Genomic DNA, 14,832 nt, shown 5'->3' with positions numbered 1-14,832 from the left:
CCTTCCCACCTCTTTTTTTTCCCTTATCTCCAACCCTCACATATTTCTACAAGGCTCTGGTTTTCCCAATTCATGTTCACTTCATGTTCCTTAATTCCTGACACTAACCACTTTAATGAGCCAATGTCTGAAGCAAACCTGAACTGCAAGAAATCTCTCCTCCCTCTTCCTCACACATGCTGATGCTAAGCAGTGACTCATCACACCCTGTTCCAAGTCTCCTGCTCTCCCTTTGCTCAAGACAGCAAGTCCTCTCTAATGTTCTGATTGCTCCACCTTGATCCCGTCTGTTTCATTCTGTCCTACATGTTGCCATCAGATTACTCTTCCTCTGATGCCTGTACACAAATCATCTTTTGCTCAAAAATTTCCAGCAACTCTTTATTACATACAGATGAAAATCAAGCTTCTTAGTCTGGACTTCACATATGTTGTGAGAGGCAAACCACTGGTGGGCCAGGAGGATCCCTGCACATCCTTCCTGAGAATGCCAACCACAAGGTCCAACCACCCTCTGGCCCTGAGTCAGTTCTGTGGCCAGTCACATGGCAACTAAGTAAGTCAAGGTGACCACAGCCTGACCCCAGAAATTGCTTGTTCTCTGGGGGAAGAGGACCAGTTTGTTTACTGCTTGCTATAAAAGGTGATGAGCTTTGAGCCCTGGGTTCCTCTGTGGCACTCCAAGCCATTGTGTCATCCTTTGGGACAGGGGGCTTTGGGACTGGGGAAGCAGCACAACCATGCAGATGCTCCTGCTGTTTGCTGTGCTGTGAGTAATGAACTGTCTTGTCCAGATCCATGGAGTAATGTTCTACTTTTGGCAACCATAGGAATTTGGCAAGCCAAAATGTTTACTTGCTTAGCCTATGAAAGTGAGGTTCCTTCTTGCCAAAGTGTTTTCATAATCTACAATTCCTTTTAGTGCTGCATATGCATTTGCTCAATGAATTGATTAACAAGCAAATCCTTGGCACCAGCCAAATTAAACTGGGCTCTTTTCACTTAGAAACCCAGTATTTATCCACTTCTGCTTACATGGTTTCCTTTACTTAAAGTTCTCTTTCCTTATGTAGCACTTTGTCTAAATCCTTCCCTTTCATTCAGAGCCCTCTCAAATGCCACCTCATCTAAGCCTGATGTAATCTATCTCTTATTTCTTTGACCTCCCACAGGATATATGCACATATCAGAGGACTCGGAATACATAAATGTAGTAATATACAGGGTGGGGCAAAAGTATGTTTACAGTTGCTTGTATGGAAAATAATAAATTATTAATAAATAAATAATAATACAAGAATAAACTCTGTATTTTGTATACTCATAACTGTAAACCTACTTTGCCCCACCCTGAATTTAGATATTTTCCATTTGCTTCCAAAACTATATGCATTTGTTGAATACATAATGTATGTCAGGATTTGACTGTTTGCAGGAAATGATGAACAGGAAAAGATGAATAAAATATGGTCCCTATCTGCATTAGCTCTCAGTGTGTAACACAACTGTCTTATATAAAGGGATATGTCCTATTACAAGGGTCTGACTCCATTGCTATGGCAGGACAGCAGGGGCTACAGTTATTTCTCCCTGAATGGAAGATCTGGGGAAGCTTCAGAAACAAGGGTACATTTCACCCCCACCACTGTGTTTGTCATTTATGCCGATTATGCCCATAAGCATAGGGGTAATCTATCTTACTAGTTCATAAAAAAAAAATTTGTATTGTGTTATCTTTGAAACCCTTATAATCAACTAAGAATTTATATATATATATATTTGGTTAGTTTTTTTTTTCATTTGCATTAAATTAGTGCATTTTCTGAGCACTACTATGCCTGAGGCAATAAACTAAGGACCAGGGAATATATACCTTTCCGATAAAGGTACCCCTGCTTTAAGGAAATGCAACCTAGTAGCAACTGATGTCTATAGGGCAGTACCCAGAGGATCCAATGGTCTCACAGTAATGTGCATCATTTTTATTTAAGATATATCAACTCAAATAAAAAATTAGTTATTGCCCTAAGTTTATTTCAATAGGATTGTAGTTTTCTACATAGTTTCTATATGTGGGATACTTCTATTCATCCTTAAATGTTCAGCTCAAATGGCATCTCCTCTCAAAGTCTTCACTGACCTATATATTCAGGCAGAATAACTTCACTGCTCCCTCTGCTCCTGTGTCATTTGTTAATATCTTTGTGTAGTGGATTTATTTTTAATGTTTAGTTTCCCCTTTAACTGTGAGCTCCTTGAAGGCAAGTATATTTCTCAGTGGTGTTTATTTTACTAGGGCCTACAGAGTTCTTGGCATTTAGAATTTACTAAGTAGATATGGAATGAATGATTCTAAAATGTCTCCTTCTTATTAAGATTTCTGACATCTGGTTGAGCAATTGTAGTCAAACACATTTAAATGATCTTTAAATACTATTGTGAATAACACATAAATCAGACCAAGGACTTGTATTTCGATTATATAAAGGACTCTTACAAGTCAATCAGAAGCAGACAAACATCCAAATTAAAAATGGGCAAAGATTTAAATAGACACTTCACAAAAGATGACTTATAAATGACCAATAAATCATGAAAAAATGGTCAATATCATTAGTCATCAAGAAAATACAAATAAAACTATAATGAGATGCCGTTTCATGCTCTTGAGAATGGCTGAAGTGAAAGCCTGCTAATACCAAGTCTCGGTGAGAATGTGGAGCAAATTGAACTATTTACACATTGCTGGTGGGAGTGTAAAATGTTACAACTAATTTTGAAACCAGTTTGATTATTTCCTTCTAAAGCTAAACATTCATTACACCTATGTTACAACACAGCATTTCCAATTTTAGGTATTTCCCAAGAGAAATGAAACCCTATGTCCACACAAAAACTTGTACATGATGCTTATAGTAACTTTAAACTGGAAAAATATCCGAATTTCTGTCAACAGATGAATGAACAAAATAGTGTACATCGTACAATTAAATTCTACTCAACATTTAAGGAATAGACTACAGATACATACAACAACATGGATAAAACTAAAGATCATTTACTGAGCAAAAGAAAACAGACAAAATATAAAGTATCCATGTATAATTCCATTTATATAAAATCCTAGAAAATACAGGTTTACTTATAATGACAAAAGACAGACTAGTGGTTGCCTGGAGATGGAGGAAGAGGTTACAATGGTTTGAAAAATGCACGTGATCAAAATGTTTGCCATCTTAATTGTGCTGATGGTTTCACTGGGGTATACACACATCAAATTAATCAAAGTGTAAATTTTAAATATATGCAACTTATTATTGGGAAATTATACTTTAAGTTATACCTAGAAAGCAATAAAAGTAGTTCTAATAAAAATAAATACCACTGCATCTCATGGAAACTATGCTAGAGATTGTCAAAATGCAATCAGCAAAGGCCATTAGAAATTGTCCCTGATAGTTGTCACTACCTTTGCCCACCAGAGCACCATCCCTGCACAATGGAGGGGATGTCTATTCCCAACATGTAGCTTTTGGAACTTATTGGGATTAAATGCATGTCACAAACCATGGGACGAACACAGGAAACACTGGGAATATTTAGAGGACTTTTATTTTCAGTGCAGATGTTGTGTTGGAACAAAGTCCATCTGAGAAATTTTTGTGGCACATTTTTCACTGGACTGATTCCTTAGTGATGCTGGTGTTAGATGATGGAGTTCAATACTCATAGCATCCTTACAGGAAGCTTTAAACCAGCTTTTTCCATATGGGAATGATGTTTTGGATGGTGAGGCTGTGTAAGTGTGAGGAGGGATTTGTTCTCCAGAAGCACAAGGTCTATTGGGAAAACATGACATAAATACCACAAGACAGACATGGATTATAAAACATGCACAAGAATCAAGAAAAGATTCATACAGAGAACAGTCTTCTGCTATTATTTGCAGGTTGGACAAAACTTCAGACTTGGGATTTGGCATTTTGACCTGAGATGGCAAGGACATTTTATATTGTTTATTTTTTAGGTGAAAATAAAGTATAGTTATGATTGTGGACACATATCATGTGTTCTGCTCTAAAGCTTTCTATAGTGTGGTGTTCACACTCTATAGTGAAGAGATATCTAGATTAAAGACATTTTTAAAAAGAAGAAAAAGAAAACTGATTAAAGGTGGGAATATGGTGTCTTGAATAAATAGTGTTTGAAAAACACTATTTGGGTAATTTTATCAAAGTAGATGACTTAAAGACTCAATCTGTGTGTATGTGAGAGAGAGAAAGAGAGGGAGAGAGACAAAGAGAGACAGAGATAGAAAGAGAGAGGGAGAGAAAATGACAAAGACAGAGATTGCTAGAGAGAGCAAAAGAGAGACAGAGCTAGCAAGCTCAAGTGTTTCTATGCATTTAGTAACCTTTCATGGGTGTCTTTGGAACAATTGCTATTCTTCCTCTGCATTTTCTTCATTTACTTAGAATTTCTCCTAAATTTGCCATGAGAGTGGTCCTGAGATGACATGAAAAGCCATGTGCTAAGTAGAGAGTTGACTTATCCGCTGACTTCTACAACACTTTCGAAAGCGATCTGTTAGTTTCAACTTGCAGCTGGAGCTTTGACAGTATATCAGTCATCAAGGGGGTGTCAACAGTAAAGGAATTTTAAAAGCCTAGTCTGTCTTGCCATACCATCCAAATTCCTTAAGCGCCATGAGAAGTAAAATCCTAATGGGAATAATTTGTGGGGTTTTTGTTTGGTTTTGGTTTTAGCTGTAATCAACCTGGGAATGGCCTGGCTTCATTGACTTTATGAGGCCTTCTTTCCCTTCCTTGGACTTTTTCTTCCAATATCAATTTTCATATGTATTTATATTTCTCTGTGTTTTGGTATCTTCATCTCCCCAGGTTTATTTTCCTTTGGGTTGGCATGAACCTGAGCTCTGAATTTAGACCCCTGGGTTCCAGTCTCAAGTTCACCACTCACTACATGTGTGAGCTTGGACAAGCTACTTAACATCTCTGAGTCTCTATTTCCTCATCTGTAAATTGATGGGGAGGAATAATAGAAAAGTCAAAAGAATTCTGAGAGAATGTATTGAGTTAGGCCTTGAGCATCAATTTACCTATACATTGGGGGTGCTCAGTAGGTATCAGCCTTTTATGGTTGTCACTTCCCAGCCTTAGCTGCCTGCCTCTTCTTCTGCTTTCTGCCCTAGATGGGCGTTTTGAGAAGATTATTCATGAGCTCAAGGCTTGGTTAAGCAAGAACTCAGGTGAGGCTGGGTCCTTTTAATTTTCTTGGGTCTGATTTCTCAACATAGCAGTCTGATAAGATGACACATTTCCAGACCACCTGTTTTTCCTAGAACATGCCACTGCCCTAGGGAATGGGGCAGGGTAGTGAGAACAGGAAGGATGAGGACAAGGAAGAGGAGGAGAAGACAAGTTTATATTCTATTTTGCAGCAGCAGCAAATGAGAGCATTCCGAAATTATAAAAATAAACCAGAGTAGTGTTGCCATGAGTTATATTTATATTATAAATAATACAGTATGAGCACAAAATATAAAAATAAGTAAGCAAACTTATGTATGGGAAGTGGGGGGGAAAGGAGGAAGGAAATTATACCAAAACAACATCAGCAGTGGTTGTCTTTAGGTGAAGAGAAGTGGATGTTGTTTTTTCATTATTTCTATTTTGTTCTGTACTTTTCAAATTTATATCTATAATCTGTCTATATGTAGATTATATCCATTTATCTATTTATATCTATGTCTACATCATGGTACTTTAAAGGCCATGTAGGTCTCTTACAAAGTAACACTTTGAGAGTCTTAGCACTGGAATGTACAATATTTCCATACATTTTGTCTTTCCTCATGCTTTATCGAAGAGCGACATGCCATCTCTCCTTCAAGGAAAAAAAATAATGTATTCTTAGGGGTTCCAAAAATCTTGGTGTCAGACGAGCAGACCAGCAGGAAGCTACAGTTATCTCAATTGATCCTTAGAATAACCTTCTGAGGTAGGCAATGTGGCAAGATAATTTACAGATATTCATTTCAATAAATTAGTTTATCATTCCATTCACTAATTTCTTAATTCACTCAATGAATATATGTTTACTCCTACTATTGGGCCAGGAATTTGGCTTGATAAAGGATATCAATGAGATAAACAGGACCGACTTCTATTTGGGCACAGCAAACAATAAGCCAATCAATGAATAAACACAGAAGATAGTTTGAGATGCCAGCGGAAATAAACAAGATGGTAGAAAGACTAAATACGATAGCCTGAGAAGAACTTTCTGAGGAAAAGTATCTGAGCTGAGACCTAAAGTAAAGGAAGGAGCCAGGCTGTGCACTGAGACAGAAGAGCATTGGAGAAAAGAGGACAGTAAGCATGAAGTCCCTAAGGCAGGAAGAAGCTGGAGCTGTTCCAGGGGCAGAAATGAGGCTACTGTGGCTTTAGAAAAGTGATGAGAGGATTGGAAGAGGAAAAGGATAAAAGTTTTTCCATGTGGGTCTCCAAACAAGTATCTAGGTTCCCTGTACAATCTTACCTAGGGAAATCTTGTAAAAAAAATCATGGAAAAATAAGAGTTTCTTGGCATTTTATGAAAGCTTCTGCTTACTATAGAGTACGATAAGGATTCAAGGCTAGATGGGTAAGGGAGAGGGATAAGTGCATCTCCTTGGTTGTTAGATACATAGAGACATAGACAGATGATAGATAGGGAGAGAGGGGGGGTTCCTAGTGATTGAGAAGTAGATGAAGAGTAACAGTTCCAGAGGTTGGGGGAATGCTTGGTTTCTCAATTGATCTTGGGGAGGTGGCATGAATTCCTCTAGAAATAATTATATGGTGACCTAAGGAAGCCAAATGCAGGCCCTTGAAGTCTAGCTTCCTCAAAAGTTCTGAGTCCTGGCATTGAGAACTCACCTGGACCACTAGATCTTAAGGACCATTGGAGCTGAGCTAATGGGAACTCAGAAGTTACGAACCAATCTTTTGGTACTGAGAAAGATCCGAAGAGCTTGGCCCAATCTCCCAAGGGCTGAATAGAGGTAGGTGGGAAATAATGACTAAAACTGACAATGTGGCAGGACAGGGTATGGGAGCAGAAATAAGTGGTTTGCTAATTATTCTCCGAGTGTCCCACCCCAGATCTACTCTGTTCTTGTCTTTCTGGCTCTGCCTGGGAGGTGCACCACCATTGTATCCACCAATTACTTTTCCTGGTCCTCTGAATTCCACTTGGATTCAGCCAACAGGAGACAGGCAGCCAGGGGAGTATGGGAGGAGCAGAGTTCAGGTACTTGTCTTAGCTTCCTTCCTTTCAGCCACTTTGCTGGCAGTGGCTGTGTTTCTGGGGGCACAGCTCTTGATTATCAGCACCTCTTTGAGGGCTCCAGCTCTCTCACTGACCTGGTGACATTTTTGTGCCCTCTGACAAGTTAGGTTCAGAAGAGGTCACAGATTCTTGCTGTTGTTAAACCTTGTGTCACTCTCCCTTGTTCTTTTCCTTAAATCTGCTCACATGCTCTAAATAGTCCTTTAATTAAATTGTTTTCAGAGAAATCCCTTAGAATGGGCCACCTAGTTCCTGCTGTGACACCGATGAACTCTAGTTGATTAAAAGGAAAACAAGTGATATTTCTTACAAACTCAAGTTTGTGGACTAAGAGTCATACTTTTTCTCTTAGGAAAGGAGTTACTCTTCCTCATTTTACAGGTGGAGAAAGGTTTAGTAAGTTATCCATGTCACACAGCAGAGTAAAGGGCAATCTAGCAATGTGCATCTGCATTTAATTTGTGATCTTTTTTTTGAACCAACACTTATGCTTTTAGGAACCCATTCTTAGAAAATAATAGATCAAGTAGGTAAATTCATACATACAGTGATATTCCTCACATTATATTTCTATTATAGCAAATATTAGGAACAATTAAAATGTTTCCAAATAGGTGATTATTTATTCAATGGAAAACTATGCTGTTGTTAAAAATCCAGATGTTTTATTGTCATGAATGGGTATTTGTGATATATTGTTAAATCAAGGTAAAATGACAGAAAAGTAATTAAATATATGATCTATTTTTATTTTTTAATTAGAGGCTCTATGCACAAAAATTCATGCAATCAGGAGGGTCCCTCAGCCCAGCCTACACCCTTTCACAGTCCGGGACCTCTCGGGGGATGTCCACCTGCCAGCTTAGGCCTGCTCCCCGGGGGATCAGGCCTAAGCTGGCAGCCAGACATCCCTCTGGCAGCCTGGGAGCCCTCAGGGGATGTCCTACTGCAGCTTAGGCCTGCTGCCTGGGAGGAGCAGGCCTAAGCTGCAGTAGGACAGCCTTAGTGCTGCAGAGGAGGCAGGAAAGGCTCCCACCACCACTGCTGCGCTCGCAGCCATCAGCCTGGCTTGTAACTGAGCGGACCTCCCCTTGTGGGAGCAATTTGACCACCAGGGGGCAGCTCCTGCATTGAGCATTTGCCCCGGGGTGGTCAGTGTGCATCATAGCAACTGGTCGTTCCGGTCGATCATTCTGCAGTTAGGGTCAATTTGCATATTACCTTTTTATTAAATAGGATGTTTGTATTGGGATTATATACATAAAAGTCTGGCTTGATGTTATAAGTGTACAAAGAGGTCATGAATGATTGGTAATTTATTTATAACTATGTTTAGTCTCTATTTTTTTTAATGAGTATGCATAATTTTAAAAATAAAAATTAGAGATAGTGTCACATGAAAATAAAAAGACATTAAGAATTAAAGACAAGATATATTTGAAACCAAATTAGAGAAATTTGAACATTTTCTGGAAATAATAGAGTCATATCATTAGTTGGCCCTAGATAATGATTGATTATCACTTAGTGACTGTATCTTTAACTCTTTCTAGGGAGGAGGGAAGAAATCTTAAGATATAATATCTCCAACTGGAGGTGAATACATACAATACAGCAGAGTAAATTACATCTTCCCATAGGGGAATCTTATCCCCAAAGGAGCAAAAATTGGTTCTTAATGGGTAAAAATGATCTTAGATATTACAGTGGCCCTCTGGAGGTTTGTGGCCCTCCAGAGCTCAGTTCTGCTCAACATAGTATTAGTACTGAGTATTTAATTTCCCTCATTAAGAAAAAATTAAGTATAATTTAAATATAAATTATTCTAATTAATTATATTACACTATTTACTCCTTAGGGGGGAATAACAGTAAAGAGATTGAAAAAATACAAAGTAGATGAATTAATTGAGAAGTGCTTACCCCCCCACCCCCCCCACCGCAAGGGAATGGTGGAGAATTTAGTATTATTTTGCCTCTTCAAACAGCAATTCTTTTTTTTTTTTAATTTTACTTGTTCTAAAAATAAGGAAGGGGGCAGGTTCTCAGGATTACAATATTACTTGGAGACACTGATCCTAGTCACTATTACAAGCCGAATTCAGTCTAGTTCATGTCTTTAGACAAATAAGATTGCAGAGACACAATTAGGACCTATGTTTGTTCCAGCGGATAACCTCTCTCACCCATCCTTACCTTTATCTGAGTCTCCCATCCTGTCTTCTCGCTATCCACTTCCACCGCTACCATATACACTGTCCACAAACCTTACCACTCAAACACAAAGGTGGGGAGAGAGAATGGAGGTGGAAAATACCGACAGGGCATCTTTGTGAATGGGCTCAGGGAAAAGATGTACTGTACATGCCAAGGGATTTCACCGAGCTCTTGATGGATGGGAAGGACAATGGAGGGAGGGACTTGTAAAGGATTTATGGAAGCCGGGATTAAGGGAGCGTGTGAGAATGCCGTCACTAAGCCGACTTGAGGTAAAAGAAACATGTGGAACACTTCAATGAGACATTAACTAATGCTTCTGCACAGGTGCAACTGAATGAAGCTAACACCTTATATCAGATCCTCTTCATATGGCCCAGGATGTCTATAGATAATCACATAGAGGTGGTGCAGACAGGGAGGCCAGGCAGAGGAGAAACCCGATTTCTACATTCCTTATTTAAGCTAGAAATGTAGCTTGACTTCATGCCCAGAATTTCCCTGCCTGTTTCTACTCACCCTGTTAACTTAAAAAAAAAAAAGCTCCCAATAAGACTCTGGAATCCAAGACTTATCTCTCTTATCCCTTCCTGCCACTTGTCTCTGTTCCTTTTGGGTTGCTGACTGCTCTGTGATACATTGGGGTATGAGTAAAGTTATAAATATGGGGGCTGAGAAGAGCTCAGTCTACCTTTGAGATTATGTCTCTCCAAGGAATTCACCTTATATAAAATGATAAAGCAGGCTAGGGATGTGTGAGAGAGAAAACATTTAAGATCCTATTGTGTGCCTGATACTTTTACATGCATTGTTTCAAGATTCTCAAAGCCACCCTACCAAATAAGTTTATCTTCCTGGTTTTAACCTTGAGAAAGCTAAGTACCAAAGAGGTTAAGTAAATTTATAGCTCAAACTTTCAATGAGAATTGTCAAAACTGGATTGAAAATCAATCTTTTTGGACCAAATTCTGGAACCCTATTTCTACTCCACTGGGTTTTACAAACTGAGTTTCACAACATGTTCATTAGTTACAACTATTATTTTGTTTTTAGGAAATAGAGAATTAAGTAGAATAGAAAACATTTTCAGGGTATACCTTCTGTATTCAGGGTGTTTTATCATGAAACTGTAATGTGACACATGAAAATGTCTTTCTTACTGGGGGGGAATAGGCAAAAAGAGTTCAAAAGTTACTACACTGCACCCTGTTGTGTACCACCTATGTTTTTATCATTCTCACTCCCACTATACACTGTAGGGCCTCTAAAGCGAACCAAAAAAATGAGCATTGTCCCTACACTAACTTGAGCAGAATCAAGACAGACCTAAAGGGTATCAGGAAATTACTGGTAGTTCAATGAAATATATATTGTAAGATGAAAGAGACTTGTGGCCTCCTTCTGAGTTTTTCCTGGAACATATGAAGTTGAAAGCCTATTAGTTTTCTGTTATTTTCACCATTGTTAGTGATGCACAGAGGAGGAAACGAAAGGAAGCAAGGGCAGTGAATAGGCTGGAAAATTCTCCTGGGGCCATTGCCCATTTGCAGGCTACATGGACTTTTGAGTTTTAAAAATAATTTGCAGGATTGAACTATATTGTACCTTCAGGGAAGATGTATAATAAAGAGACGTGGATTAAGGAGAAATAGAGGAGTACAACAGATACAAAAAGTGATTCTAGATTTTGTCCTTATCATTTATGGTCAAATACCCTGATTATTTTTAATTACAAAGCAGACCATTGAGCACTTCGAATACCAAAACCCCAGGGAATCAATTCAATTGGACAATCATTTCTGAAGTTGTCTTATAAATAATGACTTCCTTCACTTACACACCATTTGTGAATTGAACATCACTATTTTGTACTTTTTAGAGATGTATAGCTCTTCCTTCTTCATGTGGCTAGGAAACATCATTGAACACATACTATTCTATGCAAGCACAGTGACAGAGGCTGTGAGCTACCTGGAGACTTCACAGAATAAGGTGGAAGATAATTCAGTTAAACAATCTAGTGAACATAAAGGAAGACAAGGGATAGACAAGAGTTTTATAAAAGTCTGCTAAAAATAAATACCACATGGGTAGGTCAACTTAAGGAAATTAATAATTCTCAAAGGTTTATTTGATTTGTCTAAATAACTTATTTTTGAACAATGTTAGAATTACTAAAAAGTTGCAAATGGAACAGAGATTCCATATATACTCTTCCCCCAGTATCTTCTATTATTAACATCTTATTTGTCAAAACTAAGAAATTAACATTGCTAATGCTATTTACCAAATTACATACTTTATTCTGGTTTCACCATTTTTTTCCATTAGTTTCTTTCTTGTGGTTCAGGATCTAATCCAGGATACTGCATTACATTTAGGGTGTGCTTAATTTTGATATTATTCCTGAAAATTATTATTACCTTTCCAACTTTGACTTTTTTATAGTGGGTGGAGTGAATAATATAACAGATGCTACCTGCTAGGATATTTGGCTGGATCACTGAAACTCATGTTATTGTACCAGTCAGCTAAAGAAGCTTATTTTGAAACTGGATAATATGAACCCAAGAACACTTCACTTTTTACCTCCAACTGGTCTTGAGAGATGCTTTTAGACTTTTCCACAATTATTTATACAGAAATACATATATATATATATATATATATATATATATATATATATATATTTACACTAATAAAAGAGAAACATGCAAATTGACCTTACCTCTGCTACACCCCCAGCCATGCCCACCAGCCAATCAGAAGCGAGTATGCAAATTAACCCAACAAATATGGTGGTGGCCACGGAGCTGGAGTGAGCAGGAGGCTTGGACTGCCCCTGGTGATGGAGGAAGGCAAGCTTCCCACCCACCCTGGCCCGACCTGGCCTCTGCTCAAGGCTATAAAGTTTCAATTATAGAAGATAAATAAATCCCAACAAAGATGGCAGCTGCCAAGGAGCTGGAGCAAGCAGGAGGCTTGGGTTGCCCCTGGCGATGGAGGAAGCCAAGCTTCCTGCCCACCCTGGCCAGCTCTGGCCTCTGCTCAAGGCTACAAAGTTTCAATTATAGAAGATAAATAAATCCCAGATATCTGCTTCCAGCCAGCCCTGCCCTCCACTCAGGAGGCACTGAAAAAAAAAAAAGAAAAACAGGAGGGGCTGGGAGCTTGGGTCACCGGGGGGCCATGGCCAGCCTGCAAACAGCCCTCAGCCCCTCACCCAGGCTGGCCACACCCCCATGGGATGAGGGTCCTGGCTGGGGGGCTTGGCCAGCCTGCAAACAGCCATCAGCCCCTCACACAGGCTGGCCAGGCACCCCAGAGGGTGTGGCCAGCTTGAAAAAAGCCCTCAGCCCCTCTCCCAGGCTGGCCATGTCCCCCCAGCAGGGACCCTCACCCCATGGGGGTGTGGCCGGCCTGCAAACCACCACAGGCACCTTGCCCAGGCTGCCCCACGCCTCAAGAGAACCCCTACCCTGATCCGGGACACCATTCAGGGCAAACCAGCCAGCCCCCACCTGTGCATCAGGCCTCTATCTATACTAATAAAAGGGTAATATGCTAATTAGACTGGAGGACCTTCCAGGAGACCTTCTGGACATTCTTCTGGACAAAGCCATGGTGGTGGGGCTGAGGTAGAGGCGGTTAGAGGCCAAGAGGGGAGGGCAGTTGTGGGTGATCAGGCCAGGATGGGACAGCAGTTGTGAGTGATCAGGCTGGTGGAGGGCAGGGCCGTTGGGGGTAAGCAGACCAGCAGAAGGGCCAGTTGGGGGCGAGCAGGATGTCAGTGGGGGTCAGTTGGAGGTGATCAGAACAGCGGGGGGGGGGCAGTTTGGAGTGAGCAGGCCAGCAGGGGGGCATTTGGGGGTGAGCAGGCCAGCAGCGGGGGGCAGTTGGGGGTGAGCAGGCCAGCAGGCAGAGTGGTTAGGGGCAATCAGGCAGGCAGGCAGGTAAGTGGTTAGGAGCCAGCAGTCCCAGATTGCGAGAGGGATGTCCAACTGCCGGTTTAGGCCTGATCCCTGTAAACTGGCAGTAGGACATCCTTCAAAGGGTCCCAGATTGGAGAGGGTGCAGGCTGGGCTGAGGGACCCCCCCGCCCCTGTGCACAAATTTTGTGCACCGGGCCACTAGTGTGTGTGTGTGTGTGTGTGTGTGTGTGTGTGTGTATATTATTGAAATGGGCGCTATAGCTGATCTAGCCCAGTCCTTTCATTTACAACGATGAGAACTGAGGCCCAAAGAAATTTAAGAGACTTACCCAAGGTGACTTGGTAAGTAACCAATTTGGAATTCATGTTTGGCTCTTTTCCTCCCTTTGGATAGGCACACAAATCATTTCTGAAGTTCTATAGCAAATAAAATCCAATTCTTTTTGGAGAACAGAAAAATGGAGAAAAGAGTTAGGGAGCAAGTGAAAGCATTAAGATATCCTCTTTCCTCTCTCTCCCCAACTTTAATATTATTTTTATCAAACATGCTCTCCACTGTGAAGAAGTGTTGCCATCTCTACATGTGTGGCCCTTGGAGAACACATTCTCTCAGGTGGATAATTACCTATTCTCAACTTTCTACCACAACATTTCAAAGAAGTTGGGCAAGTCCAGTCTCTGGAATTCCTCAACAACTACTTCATATCTCACTTTGTTTGGGGCATGAGTGAGCTTTCTTTTTCTTCTTTTTTATGCTCTTTCTTTCTTCTCAAGTTTTGCTTTATCTGTGTTGAGTTTTTGTTAATATTTTCTTACATTACTAAGAAAACTAAGCTGTGGCCAGGTACTTTGGAAAGAATGTCTGTGAAAATCACAAAATGCTTCCTCTAATCCACTGTGATTAATATTTCCATAAGAATTTTGAGTCTATTAGATTTGTTTTTATAGCAGGTACTGAAAAAGGATACCTGTCAGGCATACCATATATTTATTGTAGATGCCGTTGTTAACGAACTGAAGTCAACATATCACTTTTCAGTTTGAAAGTGGTAGGTATCAAATGAATAACTGGGAACAAAACTTGTCAGTTGTGTCTGGAAAGCCATTGTTCAACACACACTAAATAAAATAAAGTATGTTGCTTTCAAAGAGATGAGAGCTCAGTTTTTTAAAACTCATCACCTAGCCTTACCTCACACAGAAACAAAATAAATAAGACTATTCTTTCTCCTAGCATGTGGTGCTCTTTAATAAAGAATGGCTTGATGTCCCACTAGAAATGCAAAGAATCAAAATTTTCTTTGGGTGAACTATTTAGTTATGTCTAGATG

This window comes from Plecotus auritus (assembly GCF_963455305.1).
Source record: "Plecotus auritus genome assembly, chromosome: 5".
NCBI lineage: Eukaryota > Metazoa > Chordata > Mammalia > Chiroptera > Vespertilionidae > Plecotus > Plecotus auritus.
The sequence above is the reverse complement of the archived record's forward strand: the minus strand, read 5'-3'. Positions refer to the sequence as shown.